This window comes from Ambystoma mexicanum, chromosome 11 (genome assembly GCF_040938575.1).
Source record: "Ambystoma mexicanum isolate Mex_15411 chromosome 11, UKY_AmexF1_1, whole genome shotgun sequence".
NCBI classification, from domain to species: domain Eukaryota; kingdom Metazoa; phylum Chordata; class Amphibia; order Caudata; family Ambystomatidae; genus Ambystoma; species Ambystoma mexicanum.
Genome location: NC_090934.1, coordinates 1,175,450,541 through 1,175,464,018, shown reverse-complemented (window position 1 = coordinate 1,175,464,018; position 13,478 = coordinate 1,175,450,541). Strand labels below are relative to the sequence as shown.

At 45.1% G+C, this 13,478-nt stretch overlaps 1 protein-coding gene across 4 annotated transcripts in view; it reads right to left on the bottom strand.

Annotated features, from left to right (window-relative positions):
• VPS13C (vacuolar protein sorting 13 homolog C) overlaps positions 1 to 13,478 on the bottom strand; it is a 5,236,720-nt gene that overhangs the window by 2,461,128 nt on the left and 2,762,114 nt on the right. The gene's annotated exons all lie outside the window — the stretch shown is intronic.

Below are 13,478 nucleotides of genomic sequence, written 5' to 3'. Positions count from 1 at the left end.
GGGAAACTGCCAGCAGGCAATCTACTGTGTAAAGCTGCATCACTTTTTAGTGGCTCCAGTTTTAGAAAGTTAGAGGCTTTCTTTCAGTTTGTGGGACTCCATTTCATTTCTAAAGCGCTGTACTACATATACCAACGTGATTATCTGTTTCCGGCCATTAGTGATGCTTGGAAAATTGAACAATTGTCTCTAGCAAGTACATTCGAAGGCAAACGATTCAGGCTAGCCGGCAATGGACAGTGCGACAGCCCTGGATTTTCTGCCAAGTACTGCACCTACCACTTTCAGGTCATGGATAGTAAGAAAATTGTGAGTTCGGTGGTCGTGCAGGTAACACAATGTACATCGTCAGTGGCCATGGAGAAACTAGGATTTATAAAATCAGTGGATTATCTACAATCAAGGGGAATGCACATCGACCTCATAGCCACGGATAGACATGTTTCAATTGGCAAGACAATGAGAGAGCAGTTCCCACATATTAAACATCAATTTGACGTATGGCATCTTGCTAAATCAATCAATAAGAAAATCTCGGCTGCAGGGGAAAAAAAAGGTTTTGAAAGTATTTTGCAGTGGTCACATTCTATCACCAACCATCTTTGGTGGAGCTCAAAAACTTGTGAGGGGTCAGTGGAAATACTACTTGAAAAATGGCGGTCACTGATGCACCACTGTACCAACGTTCATCGCTGGACAGCAAATGAACATTTCCACCAATGTGAACATGGCCCTTTGTCCCCAGAGTAGGCACGGAAGAAGAAGTGGTTGATTCCATCTTCACCGACACACAAAGCCATTGAGAAGATTGTTTTCGACAAAACTCTATCAAGAGATTTGAGAGGACTGACAGAATTCTGTCACACAGGAGATTTGGAGGTGTTCCACAATATGTGCTTAAAGTACAGGCCAAAGCGCTTGCATTTTAGCTTTCGGGGCATGAGACATAGGACTCTACTAGCGGTCTTGGCCCATAACAGCAATGTCGGACGTGAACAATCTAGGACTAGGGGTAAAGTAAGGATGCCTCGCTACACTAAGGTGTTTTCAAAACGAAGTAAGCAATGGGTGATCAAACCAGTCTATTTTCAGCTGGGCAAACACCATTCAGACCCCCTGCGCTGCCGGTGGCCTCTCCGCTGGCATCACTATGGTGATCTCTTATTAAATTTACTGCTCCCCCTGGTGAACTGGGGAATTTCTTTTATCAAAATGTAAGCCTCTCCCATGAGCTTAATAGGGCTACATACAGTCTTTTCCTACAGAGGCAGTGTCGATGTCGCAATCCACACCATGTTGCCAATTTTCACCTTACAGTCAAAATCTTACGTTTAGGCTCTAAACATTCTTGCATGATTAAAACAAAAAAGTTATCAGAATGTAAAGAATGGTATGGTGGGGGGCTACAATGACTCAAGTTTGTGCTTTCGGTGTAGCTCACACACAGCTGTTGAGTCAAACAGACACTACACCATGGCCCCCTGCCTCAGCTCGACCCTTCTTCAGTCTCACCTTGTAATGTTCCAGTGCGGTTCCTCAGTTAGAACGCTCACCGTTTGGGGCTCCCGGAAGTACTGCCTCTGCTTTGGTGGTTACCGCAGGCTTCGCCCCTGGTGGGCAGAGCTGCAATCCATGTAGGAGGTGGGGGCCTGGCCTAGCCCCCAGCTGAAGAATGAGGCCCTCCTGGGCCACAGTCAGAGCGGGAGTGGGTCGCAACACCCACGGCCTTAGTCCCTGTGGGCTTCGGCCCTGGCAGGCTCGGCTGCAATCCATGAAGGAGGTAGGAGTGAGGGCTAGCCCACAGCTGAAGACAGAGGCCCTCCTGGGCCAAAATCAGAGCGAGTTGCAACACCTCGCACTCTTAGTCCCTGCAGGCTATTCTCAATAAATATTTACACCAGCTGCAATCTTACAATTTCCTTAGATGTATTTTGGAAGTTTGCCCTTGCTCTGTGTATTTTGGGTATTAACAACACTTCTTCAGGAAATATTTTTATCTGTTCTCTTGAAAAAAAACAAATGTTACTATTTAATATATGTAAATATCCCTAATGGCTATTGTCTCCAAGATCAAAATCAAGGAACATATCCACCTAAATATTGAAACCTGATTGAAGGGAGGAGAAATTCTGTTAAGATAAAGATGATTTTAGCCCCGAAAGATAAATCCATAATAACGCACTGTGTTCGCTACTGTTGATAAATCAAAGCTTAAATGTTAACCTTTCCCTACCAGATGATAAGGTTGGTCATTCTATGGGTCTCTGCCACGCCTCATGCTCCACTTACCTGTGGCAGGATAGGACCAACCACAACATGGCTGGAGGGTAAATCCATACTGGCGGTAGTGGGAATCGCTCGCTCTATGGACGCTGCAGAGGACTGTGTAGGCCTGTGATGGGTCCGCCATGTTGGAGGATGTACGCATTTGCGAGTGACCAATGGCTGGTTTCCCCACATGCATTCTACACAGATTGGTCCATAGCCATGGGCCACAATGATGCGGAGGTCAAAGCTCATTTTCAATGCCAGCAGGCCTAAAGACAGGGATGCCGAGCTGTTTGTTGCATCTCAATCCTCTTCTTCTCATTGAGGTGACACTGTCCTGCTTCTGGCTTCTGCCTGCATTGTGTGACTTGCATTCCCTGCCATTTCCTGTAACTTTTGCCTTGTACCCTTTGGTTCCCCTTTTTCTGCCACTCTGTTCTAATTGTTGTTTCCTCTTCTTGCCCTTAGCCAGTTCCATCATGGCTTTCACTTCTGAGTCATTTTTCTCATTTTATCTTCTTTCTGTGACGTGTCACTCCAGCCAGTGATTGTGTGCCCTGACACCAAAATAATCAGGGATGATATCAGTTCTTTGTTATGTTGTGGTGTGGGGATGTGGGGTGGGGTGGTTCTTTCCCTACTGGCCAACAAGGTTATCTTGACTAGGGGTGAGAGGCCCTATTGCACTGCCCACCAACCGAACCAGATGAGGTATATGCCATTATGGAGACACTGGATCGACTCCAATCCTGGATAATAGGTACTAAAGTGCAGTGGGGGCACAGCATGACAGTCTCTTGCTACACATCCTCACTCCTGAAACTGCATTATGCTAGTGTGAGTTCCTACTCCACCATGAGATCTTTTACAGGACTGGTGATTGGTGATTGATCTGTTTAATACACCTCTGGGATTAACCACCTTATTCCATACCTCTATTCAGAATGGCCGTACCCCGGATTACCCTTCTGGCTCTCAGACATTTCCCCTCATCTACTTGCCATATTCAGGTGTTGGCGTTTCCCCATCCCTCCTCCAGAGTGGTCATCTGACTAGCGTTCATGGCAAGGGCAGGAATTTGAAACACCTGCCCACCATTTTGAAGTTAGACGGGAGTGTCTTGAGTGCTCGCTGCGGCGCCATTTTGGTCTGGAGTAATCTATATCAGTGCTGGTAAATCTCTCTCAGACAGGTTTTATACTCGCCACATCTGAAGCATTTTAGTATTCTCCTAAGGAGCACTAGCTAGAGCTACTTCATGTAAGGCTTTTTCAACGTTTTTTCAATAGAGCCCTCTCTCAATTCAATTCTGTATTTTCGTTTGTATGCATGTGCACTTTTTTTTATTTTCCTTGTGTTTCCCTTGAGAGGAGTGAGGTTGCCTGGCCTAATAGTTTTGTTTATTTTCATTTTGCTTTAATTTTGTTGTATTCTGATTGTGCCTGGGCTTCTTCCCTATCAGTATGCTCTCAGCTCCACCCTCCTTTAGCTATTTGGTTGGGGACCAGGAACCTCTTCTCTCTTTTTACATTTATTCATGTGTCACATTTTAAGGCAAAGAGGATGGGCGCAATGGAGCAGCATACGTGTCTGGGACAAGCACCTTAGGGCCATCCCGACAAAGGAACGATTTCCTTTCACTGCTTGTTTCCACCCCTCTAGACATTTCTCTCTTCATCTAACAATATCCTTTACTCCTGTTCTGATTGCTTGACGCTCAATACCCATTTCCCTCTCACCTACTACGGTATGAGAAGCTGGTCTTTTGAGTATTCTGTCCCCATATCGCTCTCTGACTAACACACTAGTACATTTGCTACTCTTAGATCCGCGCTCATCAATGTCCACTGGTGGGCAAAACACCAAGATGAAACGGATCTTCTCCTTTCTTACTGAAACGTGAACTCATTTAGCCTCTGTCCCAGCCAATGTAGCAGTGCTACCATCTGGCTTTAAAATCTCTCACCTTGATAAACCCACCAAACGTGGATGTGAAGCTGCTACAATCTTGAAAAGACTGAGCCTCATTCCAAGTTTTGCCTCATTCCGGCAGTCAATTTGCCGAATTGCTGCCAAAATATTACCACCACTTAACCCCATGGGTTTATCATGGGATTACAAGAGGTGGCAGAGCAGTGTATTTCCCCATTTCTGGTATGTTTGGCAGATCTACCGCCAGCGGACATACCATGCAGTAAACCAGCTGATTTTGGTGGTAAAGTGGAGGATTTATCTTCAGCAACTTTTCCTCTGAAAAATCTGCTGATTTACTGGGCAGTAATTCCGTCGTTGGCAAAATCCATCAAAAATGATGATTTAGCAGTGCTGATAAATGGAAGCAATTTCATTACTGCCAATAAATCAGTGGTAACTGAATTACCACCACTGTTTTACTGCATCGCCAAAAGTAGAATGAGGTCCTGTTTTTCTCTTCTGTCACTTAGCCCTCTATTCCTTATTTTGAAGTCCTTTTTTGACACATTTCTTTTCGTAAAAAACATTTATTCGAACTGTTTTACTCTTATCAGTCCCTTACTCCCGATTCACATTTTGCACATTATTTCACTGATGCTCTTAGCCTTATCACTCATACTCATTTTCTTTTACTTCAACTATAGTTCTTGGAGACTTTTATATCTGGGAACACTGCCCTTCACTTTCCTCTGTGTCTGCCATTCTTAATAATCACTCTATCATTGTTCTTTATTAACAGGTCCAATTCATTTGGCAGGTTCAACTTAGATATCCTCTTCCCCTCTCCTTTTATTCTTCCCCCTCTTCTGCTCACTTAATAAGATCATTCACTGGTTCCCTTTTCCTTAAAATTTTCCCCTCTTCCCTCTCCCCCTTCTTCTCATCAGTGTGTCCTTGGATTAAACCTTCGACACCCATTGCTCCATTCTTTCTAATGCTCCCCCTCCTTTCTCTCTTCACATCCAACCACCTATACCTTGCTACAAAACTTGATTACTTCTGCTTTCAGCCCATTTCTTCCAACTAAAGTGCAGCCTATGTCTTCTAAACCCAAAGAGAATCTATGGTTTCCCTCCACCTTTCATTAAACAAACATTTACTAGAACTAAGCTCGTTGGTGATCATCTTATAATGCAGCGGATAAACTTCTCCTTATTGCCAACTCAAAACATAGAAAGAGCTGTTAAAAGGGCCAAAACGTCTTGCCATCCCATTCGCACAGGTATTGATTCAGTGACTAAAACAAAAGGACATGTTTTCCATTATTAATTAACTTTCCTCTTCTTCTTGCACTTCTTCCACTGCAGTGTTGTTTGACTTCTATGACCAGCTCTGTTCTTTCCCACTCGATACAATTGCAGCTATTCAAGCTATCAGTACATTTTCTGTTCCCTCGCTATTTTGCCAATATTCTGCTCTGCTGTGTAACTTTTCCCCTTTCACCACTTCATCCCTTACTAAATCAGATCATCCATGTTAAGCCGAAGTCTCATTTAGATAGCTGTACCCTGCAACACTGCTTAAATTCCAGTTCTGCATTTGTCCCCCCTCATCTTACTATACTCAGTTCTTCTCTTTGTAGTGGTCTTGTACTCCTTTACTTCAAATTGACTATTATTCCGCTCCCCATCCCCTTTCAAAAAGCCCTACTTGGAACACTTAACTTTGAGAACTATAACGCTATTTCTATTTTTCCAATCCCTTCCAAAATTCCTGAATCAGATATTACATCTCAACTTCAATCTTTTCTAGATGCTCATTATCTTTTTCATCCCACCTAGGCGGCCTTTCGGCCTATGCACAGCATGGAATCTATTCTTATTACTGCCCTAAATTATCTTTGCTCTGCAGTAAATCAGTTGATAGCCGTGGCTGTGGTTCGTATGGCCCAGTCTGCTGCCTTTAACATGACTGGCCTCTATTTTGTTCAGTCTTTTCCTCTTTTTCTCTGTTTCCATTTTTACATGGTGGGCATTCTTAACTCATTAAAGCTCAATTCATATAAAACGGAAGTGCTTGTCATCAGCGTGCTACCTTATCACTTGACACATAGTATAAGGCCGCTTTTCTCACTCCCTTATTTCCCAGATTAACCAGAAGAAACGCCTTTCATTTGCCAACGTCATCTACTCCACCAAATGTTTTACTTTCTCTCATCTACTGCTTGTAATTCTATCGTAACTGCTCTCATGCAGGTCCTTCTTGATTATGGCAACTCTCTTTAGCTCATTTTCTTTGCCTGTTATCTTCAACACTTGCAGAGTATTCAGAATGCTGATACACATCTTATTTTTAATTATCCCAAACTCTCACATGTGATTCCTCTTTTCTTTTCTATATACTGGCTTCTTTATGACAGTTTGTTCAAATCTCGTTATCTGGATCATCACTGTTAATATAGTCATGGCCCTTTTTTCCTCCGGAAACATTTTCTTAAATATTCTTCCACCAGCTCATTTAGATGGTCTTAAAAACTTCTCCTCATCCCTAGATTCTGCCGTTCTATTAGAGCCAGACAAGCTTTCTCCTTTTTAACGGCTGGTGAATTAAATGTTCTCCCTCTTGACCTTCTCCCTTGCTTGTTTATTTAAAAAAGCTCTAGAACCCACTTTAATTTGTTATGCTTTCACTAGTCTAACATGTTGGCCCCGTGTCAGGGAAAACACATGATACCTCGAGTGAAGGTGCGCTTTATAAATTCAGCTTAAGAACATATGTAACTGTGAAGAAAGTCAGTGACACCTAAGATTAGCCAGGACCACAACTCTGGAGGAACATGTTCCACTGTCATTTAGAAACCAAACCTCTGCCTGTCTGCGGAGGCCTAAGTAAAGTATGCTCTAGTCAGAAGTTGCTGCAGGGATCAGGGAGGGAGGCAGAGGAACAGAATGTACTGCACTGTCCCCAACTAGGGAAGCAGTTATTTCAGTGGGTACCTGGACCCTCACCTCAACACTAGCCTTCACAGACTCTACAGCATAAAAAAGGTTGGGCGCAGGGAGCGGGGAAAGGACTTGATGGGATCCTCCATGTATCTCCTACAGGTAGCACTTCACAGTGGTTGTGAACACCCTAACCCCCGCAGTTAATGTCCCCTCCGCCAAAGCTCCCTCCACTGTGAATATCACACTGTCCCTACTGTCCTCATGAGAATTGCAGAAACTTGGTTTGTTTTGGCAGGATTGAATTTCAGCCTACTGCGCTCCATCCAAATCCAATCATGAGGGCCTAGAATCTGTTAGCCACATCCTCAGAGTCACCACCATGTCACAGGAGAAGCTCAGTGTCTTTGGCATAGGTGTAGAATTTCAGATAGTGGTTGCTAATTGTATTTGGATGAAGCAGGGGATGATGCTTAACAGTTGTACTGATAATGAATTAGATCCTTGACTGCATTCACACATTATTTTATGCGAGTGGAACTTTGGAGAGGTCTCATGATCTACAGCATTGCTACCCCCTATTCACTTGAATTATGCAGCGGTTTTCTCATGAATGCTTTATCCTTTGTTCCGTTTCTTTCTGCCACATGTACAACAAACTTTACCTGACTTTGATGCCTGCTTCAGAACTTTGGGTCCATTTTGACTTTCACTTGCAGTGCCTCAATCTGCATTTGCCACAAGAGGTGCATTGCCAGTATTTACCTCTATTTCATCTATTCCACCTGGATTATTTGCCTGAGGCTAGCCCTTACCGTGAGATGTGGTCTGTCCATTCTGTACATTTTTATTTTTTATTTAATTTTATTGAATTTTTTGATAACCAGTCACAGTGTTTAAAGACAATACAACTTAAGGTTACAGAACAATGTTGGGGCATTTCAAGAGTATTATCACGTCATACATCTTTTATATACGTCCATCTTCGAGCTGTGACATTGTAACTTGACTTTCCCTTCACCCTCCCCCCACATCCCCGTGGGTCGGGCAGACTTCTTGGGGAGTGCTTTTGTACATATCATCTCGTGGTCACAGTTTGTGGGTGGGGGATAACCCATTGGATAAGTCTATTTCTTTACCCTTTCGCCCATAGCCTCTTAAGTCACTTCCTGTACATATCAACCATGTGCATCACACCTCTTAACATTTTGGGTCCTCTGACAAATGTTTATTCACAAAGTCCATCCATAGTGCCCCGCACTGTGAAGCTCTCCCCTGGAGAGAAGCCGTTATTTTCTCAATTATGCATATGTACGATGCTACATTAACCCATTCGTTCTTGCTCGGGACCATGGTGGACTTCCATTTTGTTACAAGTATTGCACGAGCTGCTAGTAGTAATTGGGGGGCCAGACCTTTGATCCTTCTCCATTCATCCACTCTTTCCTCAAGGTCAAATAATATTAGGAGGGGGTCTGGAGTTCTTTGGATGTCATCTATTTCTTTGATCCAACCCAGGACTTCGTCCCAAAATAATCTTATTCGAGGGCAGCCCCACCACATGTGCCAATAATCAGCAACCTCCCCACATTCTCGCCAACATCTGGGGTTAATTGTTTGGAACATTTTAGAGAGCCTGAGAGGGTCGTATTGCCATCTATGAAGCAGTTTGATGGCGTGTAATTTATATTGACTTGATTTGGATGATTGCGCTGCCGCCTTGCATGTCTGGGCTAATTTGCTCACCTAAGGCTCTCTCCCATCTACATCTGAGTGGGTCTGTGGTCCCATCCCCTGCTTCTACCAATTCTCTGTACATGGCTGATATCAGGCCCTTGATCTTTGTCCTGGAGTCTAGCAACTTTTCAAAGTGAGTAAGTTCTCGCATCAACTTATCTTTCCATTTCGGCCTCGTTAGGATGCCTTTAATTTGTATGTACTGAAAGGTGATTATGAACAAGGGCTCCTGGAAAAAGACCCTATTCTGCCCAGGAGGGCTCAATGGTTATCAAACCACAAATGAACAAGTCAACGCAATCAGCACGCCCCCTTACCGCTCATTCTCAATTCACAAAAAGATTTAAGTACCACACCTAGATTGTTAAAATACTTCTTTTTATATGATTTGCAGCATCTATTTGCTAAATAGCTTAGGTATAGTGCTGAACACCAATAGTTACACATACAGCAATCTGGATTTGCACAATAAACAGGAGCAAGTTAAATTACTTGCACATACAAATTGTAACTGTCAATTACTCTCAAACCACAGTGTCACATATGTCTTTCACTGTTTCTTATCGATATACATATTGTAAAACCGTTTCCATTTGTTCATGTGATATGATCCCTGTCATTTCTCTCCATATATCGACAGTAGCATCTGTACTCATGTAACCTTGGGGGGCTGTGGTAGGGATGAGCAGCAGTCTTAGTGAGGGTGAGATGGCCCGAACGACAAGTGGGGGCCTTGGATAGTTACCGCTAGGTCCTTCCGAGTGCTGGTGGGTGGAGCGTGCATCTTTGTCCTTTCCAGAGGCTCGTTGATGCAGCTCTTCTCGGGGGTTCTGTCGTGTACAGGAGTGCACTTTGAGAAGGGAAGATCAACAGTATTTCCCTGTCGTGAGACGTGATGCTCAGTTTTCTTGCGCAACTCTTTCCCTTTAGCCGTTTGTGTGTAGTATGAAGGTAGACCCCTTACCGCTTAGGCAAGGGATTGTTAGTCTGTGGGTTGCAGTGTCTTGGACCGGCAGTAGGATGTCCTCAGAATGGTTCTATGAATGAGGTGCAGTGGTTGGGCAACTGCCAGGCCCACTCTTATTGCAATTACACCTACTTATGTGGGTAGTCACGGTGTGGGCTCCCCCCCCCTGAGAAGGGATGGTGTGGCGGTGCTTTTGGTCTCCGAGGTATGCCCTTTCTCTGCTTTGTCCATAGGATTGGAGTGGGTGGGGGTCACTGTGCGGTACCTGTGCTATTTTGCAGCACAGGGTATCAAGTGAGTTTGCAGTTCCGCCGTAATTGGGTGTGGCCAGGTTCTAATGGCGTTCCAGGGTATGGCGTTGTTTGGTCCCGCTGAGCTTTTTTCCACCGATTTCACCTCCCCCTTGTTGCGCTGGTAGGATGGGGGTAGCCGTTTCGTGTTGGACTATTGTTGCTTCTATAGGTGTTCTGTGGGTCAGACCTCAGGCAGTGCTTTTCCCCTTTGGTTTTCTTGGTTGCTCTTAGTTCAGCTCCTTGCCCACCTGGGCCACAATATGTGGGTAGGTTAGACTGTATTCCAGCTCAGACTGGTGCGGCAGATGCAGGGTCTCCTATGGCTGTGCAACGTTCCAACAGTTAGTACGTGAGCATTCAGGTCTTTGAGGTACCGTTTTCTTGGGGTTCTGTGGGGCCGGAGACGTTTCGTGTTGCACTTTTATTTTTATGAGGGACCTGTGGGTCAGACCTCACGCAGTGCTCTTCAACACCTTATTAGCCCTCAGTTTGGGTCCTTGCCCGCCTGGGGTGTGATTCGTGGATGATTCAGGCTTAGTATATGTTCACGCTGCAGTGACAGGTTCGGGATCTCCTGTGGCCGCACAACGCTCTGTCGGGTGGTGTGTGAGCGTTCCGGTCTCTGGAAGTCACATTGCCCTGGAACGCAGTGAGGCTGCGGGGTTCCTGGGGCAGAGGATCTCATTGATTCTGCCCCCCGCCCTCTGAGATGGCAGTGCCTGGATCCGCCGGGTCCGGGCCGTGGCCAGCAGGGGTACTCACTGAGTCTTCGGCACCGCGGGTGGGGGAGGGGTGCCCGAGGGTACAGATAGTGTCTCTTGGGTGTCAGGTGTACTTTCTCTTCAGGTAGGTGCCTTCCGGTGTTCCCTCCGCTCAGTCTGGGTCGGCGGCCCACCATGTATCTCCCAGAGGGATCGGGTGAAGCGGGGTGTAGCTGTGGGCGAGACCGCAGTGTACCCCCAGCACCAGTCCAACGGGGAGCAGACCCACCGCTGCGGCAGATTCAATGTCTTATATACGAGGCACCCACCTCTTCAGGCTGTCGGGCTACAACGGCCTCTGCTGCAACACCCACGTTGTAGTGTGCCAAGACGTTGCGTTGGTATGTTAGGGGGTTGTTCACTGTTCCGTGGAGACTCTCCTCTGCACCGCAGTGCCTTTCAGCAGACCGCGGATTCTAGAGTTGTTTTCTTTGCGATTCCTTATCCAATTTTCTCCCGGATTTCCCCCATCTGGTTGGGGTGGGGGGGGGGGGGTTTCCACGATATTGGCTCGCTTTTCTACTGCGGGGGGGTCTGACAGGTGGGGGCTCAATCCACCTTTCGGGGCTGCAGCAACAGAGCTCACACAGAGAGCATGGTTGTCTCTGCGCCCCCGTTCTGTACATTTAGCCTAATCGTGCACTGTTTTCATTCTACCTGTTGCTGCAGTATTGTTGATTTCACTCTCCTGCTGAGCCTTCAACTTTCAACTATCTACTTTTGCCTCACTATCTTGTTTTGCACTTACTTTACTTCTCACCTTCATCCCCTTCCTGCACTTCCCTTCCTACCCCCTTACTTGTTTCAGCACTTGCACATTCCAAATTCCCTCACAACCTAGTCATAATGTTTGTGTTTGTTATCTTTATTTTATTTAATTTATTTTTTACAATTATTTCAGCGCACCAAACCTGGAGGCATCAGGGTGGTAGTTACAGAAAGTGCATGGAACAGTTAATAAACGTGCAAGATAGCTAAAAAGTTACAGACTAAAGAGGTGAGATCACACAGACTGGCAAAACCTTGGCTCATGGTACAGGGGGCTACATCAGGTGAGAAACGTGACAAAAAAAGTATGAGTACATACTGGTAAAGCCTCGCCTCATGATATGGTGACAGAGCAAAGAGGCTATGTAAGCTTGTAAGACAAAAGGGCAAAGAGGCAGCGTAAGGTCGGTGCAGCATAGGTGTGTTATGGACAAATTAGAAGATGTTCAAATCGAAAAGCCTCCAGCAAGTTATAAGTTAGCGCTAGGCTGTGACAACATAATGAGGAACGTTGTGGTTTTGTTGCAAGGTAAGCAATTAGTAGAGTCAGAGTTAATAGGTTTCCGGGTATGTGTGTCCTGCGCAACCCATGCGAGCAGATTAAGAGGAATTTGTGGCTAGATGGCGGACTCATTTCCGGCATATAGGGCAAGATAATGGTTTTAGCGTGTACAAATCTTGAGCTAGGTTGACAGGCAGTCGTGGTAGTGGGCATGTAAGGTGAGTGCATGTCCTTACCTGGCATGCAGGAATGTTCAGTCCGGCGGATGGGCAAACAACTGCGATGGTGCCCGTACGACCACAATGTAGAAGCAGGGACAGATGTGCACGGCTAGGCCGGTGGCCACTGCCGGACAGAGCCAGACAGGAAAAGTGAAAATCGGTCTTCAATGGTGGTCTTAAGTGGGGCTGGCATCTCCTGCTTTCCCCTCTACACCTGCACTTCCCCATCTCTCCCCTCTCTCATGCTTTAGGGTGTCCGGTCAATTGGTCGACAACAAACTGGTCGACTGCAATTTGGTCGACACCATTTGGTCGATTTTTTTTTTTTTATATATATATATATATATGTGTTTTGTGGGTTTTCGTGTGGGAAGAAAAAAAAAAAAGAAAAAAAGGGGGTTGGGGGGGGACCCCCCCAAAAAAAACCAAAAAAGGGGTAAAAAAAAAAAAAAAAAAAAAAAAAATTCGACCATTTGGCATTCGACCAAATGGTGTCGACCAATTGTCCTGTCGACCAAATGTTTTCGACCATTTGACTGGTAACCATGCTTTAGCACTTGCATGTCCCGTTTAAGAACATTTGTTGTATACCTTCGTCCTCTTCCCTACCGCCCCCTTGTCTTGATGCACCTAGAAATACACATTTTGCTGTGTAGAGTGCATTACAAATGACCAATAAATAAATACCCATTATTTGACCCTCCAGATGTGTTGGAAGTAAACTACCAACTCCCAGCATAGTCAGTGGTTAACTAGCATGGGAATTGACATCCAAAACATATCTGTGGAGGCCACCTAATTAGTAACCATGATCTACAATGTCAAAAGCTGCTTCGCGATCTAGAATTAGTATGAGCTCATCAGCTTTCCTTAGAGTCCATCTCCTGCCCTTGCTCTTCTGATTAGAATGCTACACCACAGTCCATGGCTCAGTCGAAAAAAGTAATAGGACTCATCAGATTGGTGTAATGTGGTCACAGATAAGTACATTCAATTTTAAGTATATGCAGTCACACATCAATGACCATAACATATCTACAGGATAGCAAATCAGTTGGTAGCCCGCAAACAGCATTTCAATAATAATAATAATGTTAATGATGCT